Raw genomic sequence first — 4,350 nt, forward strand, 5'->3', positions numbered from 1 at the left:
GCCCATATCTAATTAATCATCAATGGTGGAAAGTCGACTCACACTTGAGTAACATCAAGTCTTGAGTTCAATGATAAAAGTACACTATTAGAATGATTGCAAGTACTTGAATATAGATACATCCCAAAGATTGAAAGTACTTGGACCATAAGTGTAAAGTTGGAAGGTTGAGTTTTACTCTTAATAGACATATAGCATAATTTTGCTGAAATACATATTTTGGGTGTATTTCTGATATAGTCTACCTATGTGAGGATGAAGCGAGGCCGCTTCGAAGAGTTAAAGGGCTTGACTCTTAAATTCTCATTAAAAGGGTACATGACACAAGGCCTTAACAAATGTGTCATCTTTATAATTCTTTCGATAGTACCGAGATTTCATGTGTAAGTTGTGCACACTTGTTCTAATGAATAATTGGTTCAAAGCTTGTCTACCAATCTATTCGGGATAAGTGGAACCCATATCTTACTAAGTAGTGGTTCAAATCGTAAGATACCATTATTTGAAACCATGATATTTCCAAAATTATGGGACTAAGTATATTTTGAAAATGGTGGGGGATTGTGAGATATTTCCAAAATATTGGATAATATATGTATGTATAATTTGTTATACATAGTATGATATTGATGTTGGTTTGGTGGTTGTGTTTATTCTTTCCTAACATGGGATCCTGAGTTCAAATCTGTGTATTGCCTTCTTTTTGGAAAAATTCCCTTTTGAAAAGGCATTGAGGCATTGTTTTGCCACCAGACCAGTGCAATGCTTCAATAAATAACTGAACGTTAAATGTATATAGCCCTTCGTAAACAGTGGCAGAACCAAGAATTGCAACTTTTCTCAAGTGACATTATTTTTCCTATAAATAGGGTCACTTTGGACAGAATGCAAACAACGAATTCAAATATTTTCTATCCATTTTCTTTCACTCATTCTCATATACTAAGTCAACTTATTCTTTTCTAATGCATGAGAAAAGAATAGGTAACATTATTTTGTAACATACTATTGAAAGATATTATTGGTGTGATAGTGCAAATCATATCAAAGTTTCCAAAGTACCCTAAAGGAGATTCGCTGGTTATCTCATTTGCATCCGATTGGTGGGGGAGAATCGAACCTAAAGGCTAGTGTAACAACATGCTTTGGAACTTGCTACATATAATCTTCATCAACAACTTCACTATTAAAGTCTTGCAGCAATTGTCACCAACGCAGCTTCCTGAATAAATTTATTAATTTCTTCAGTTGATAGCCTTTCTTTGTAATTGGTTACTCTAATCTTATTTGTATTGCCCGTGGAATTTTCTGTAGCAGAAACAGTCAAAATACCATTTGCATCAATAGCAAAACATACATCAAAAGGATGGTTGCGAGGAGCAAGGGGAAAGTTAGAAAGAGTAAAAGAACCAAGTTCATTGTTTTCACTGGCTCTTGTTCTCTCACCCTCATAAATCTTAACCAAGACACTGGATTGGTTATCAAGAACTGTACAAAACTCTTTTGTCCTCTTGGTGGGAATGCAAGTGTTCCTAGGAATCACAACAGTCATGACATCTCCTATTGTTTCCTTACCAAGAGACAACAGTGTAACATCTCGCAGCACCAAATTTGGAACATTTTTAAAGTCTTCACTCAACAAAGCAGCCTGGACAGCAACACCATAAGCTTTAGCCTCATCAGGGTTGATGCTCATGCACAGATCTTGTCCCTTGAAAAAATCTTGTAATAGTTGTTGCACTTTGGGAATCCTAGAAGACCCACCAACAAGGACAACATCATTTATAGTACTCTCGTTCATCTTAGCATCAGTAAGACAACTCTCAACAGTTTTCATACACTCATTAAAAATGTTTATATTGATTTCTTCAAACTTAGCACGAGTGATTGATGATACAAAGTCAATGCCTTGAAATAAAGAGTCTACCTCAATAGTGGTGACAACGGCGAACGAGAGTACCCTTTTTGCCCTTTCGCACGCAGTTCTCAACCTCCTCAAAGCCCTAGGATTCCCAATAATATCCACTTTGTTCTTCCTCTTGAATTCCTGCACAAAGTAGTTGACCATTCGGTTATCAAAGTCCTCTCCTCCGAGGTGAGTGTTTCCGCCAGTGGCCTTGACTTGGAAGACCTTATCATTGATTGTTAGGATAGACACATCAAAAGTGCCACCACCAAGATCAAAGATGAAAATGTTTTTTTCTCCATCACAATTGGTTCTCTTCTCAAGGCCATATGCAAGAGCAGCGGCCGTTGGTTCATTGATTATCCGTATAACTTTAAGGCCAGCAATGGCACCAGCATCTATGGTGGCTTTTCGCCGAGAATCACTAAAATAAGCTGGTACAGTAACAACGACATTCTTTACAGGGGATTCCAAAAATTTCTCAGCAGTCTCTCGCATCTTCGTGAGGACCATAGATGAAACTTCCTCGGCACAAAATTGCTTCTCTTGACTCTTGTACTTAACACTAATCATAGGTTTGTCATTGACACTGGCAATGACCTTGAACGGCCACAACATAATATCATTTTGAACAACAGAGTCACTAAACTTCGTACCAATTAACCTCTTAGCATCTGAAAAAATAATATCAATAGTAATTTTGCATCATTACATTTGCTTGGCTAACATAGCAATGGAATCTATGAAGCACAATCACAACACTTACACTAACATGTCTATACAGGTTAATTTGAGAAAATAAGTTAATTGAATGTAATAATAACATAAAATATTCAAAGATTAGACTAATTAAAATTTACCAAAGACAGTGTTTTCAGGGTTGGAGGCAGCTTGATTCTTGGCAGCATCACCAATCAACCTTTGATCATCAGTAAAAGCAACAAAAGAAGGAGTGGTTTGGTTGCCTTGATCATTGTGAATAATTTCAACTCTATTGTGTTCATCAAGCCACACAGCAACACAAGATTATGTTGTTCCAAGGTCTATTCCCACTGCACGTCCTTTGTATTTTTTTGCCATAATCTTTCTTTTTAGTAAAAAAACGTAACTGAAAAAAAATTTGGAGTCAAAATTAGGAAGAAGCTGAACTCTTAGGTTTTCTTCTTACGCTTACAAACCCTTTATTAAATAGGATAATAAATTGGAAAATGGTCCTTTAGATACGAATCGAAGTTAATTTTTTGTTAGGGAAAACTGAAGCGTATTTTTCTACTATTACTACGGCTAATTCTCGGGATGGTAGGAGAAAACGTGAACGTGAGAGCCCGTTATACAGAATTAGAGGTGTACAAAAGGATTTGTTATATTTGAATTCAATTCTAAATCCTTATGTTTTATATAAGTAACAATAATGTCAATTTAATTGAATAAAAATATATTTAATATTTAAGTTATTAGAAATTATAAATTCAATCTTATTATTTAATTTTTAAATAAAACAACAAATTTTTCATACAGCATAAATAATAAATTTAATCATCTTCAAATACATAAATAAATTCAATAAGTTTCAAATACATAGATAAAGTCAATATTAAATTTATTAATCTTCAAATACATTACTTTTGTTATTACACGCCATTCACCAACTATTTTAGTTTAATGAGTTATGGCGGATCTTGAACTAGAACATTTAAATTATCAAATTTTTAATATATAATATAAGATTTATGGGTCACATATGTAATTAATTAATAAAGTGTGTTAGGGTCATTATATAATTAGCCAATAAACTAGGGGTCAAATAATATATAATAGTTTATGGCTAAAGAGCATAATAGTTATGAAAATTAATAGAGTAGATACCAAGCAGTTTCTAATTTAATGAGGGGCTGAATTGGAAATACTGCAATTTGAGATATAACTAATAATAGTTATATATAGGGGTAATGGTCCCCAAGGCAAACACAACAAGACTATTCAGTTTCAAAACCCTAAAGGAGAAAACTCTTTGGTTCTCTCTATCCCCATCAAGAGAGCAAGGTCTTCAGGGTGTTTTGCTGAGGAAGATCACCCAACCCATTGGCTATATTATCATCATCCCAGGATTTCATCAATGGCAATTCCCACAGGTACGCTTCCGCCCTTGGTTATTCATCATGTAATTGGCATGGCTTGTTAACAATTGGTATCAGAGCCTACCATGTTTAATTCATGATGAAATTCGGTTATTGTCTTTATTTTAGGATTCAATTTGGGAATTTTGACATGATTGAAATCTTACGGTTTGAAAATTGGGAATTTGGATTTTCAAATTACAAACTTATTGTCCATGTTTATAATTCTAGATTTTTTGCTTGAATTATTTTAATGAATAATTTTTTTTAATAAAGCCTAATTATTTAAATAATTTTTAATCAAGCAAAGTTATTTATTAAAATAAT

The 4,350-nt window shown here is 33.8% G+C and overlaps 1 pseudogene; it reads right to left on the reverse strand.

Moving 5' to 3' along the window:
* The window catches only part of LOC101513874 (heat shock cognate 70 kDa protein 2-like), a 7,939-nt pseudogene extending 4,953 nt beyond the window's left edge, over window positions 1-2,986 (reverse strand).
* Between the last annotated feature and the right edge of the window lie 1,364 nt (window positions 2,987-4,350).

This window comes from Cicer arietinum, chromosome 3 (assembly GCF_000331145.2).
Source record: "Cicer arietinum cultivar CDC Frontier isolate Library 1 chromosome 3, Cicar.CDCFrontier_v2.0, whole genome shotgun sequence".
NCBI lineage: Eukaryota > Viridiplantae > Streptophyta > Magnoliopsida > Fabales > Fabaceae > Cicer > Cicer arietinum.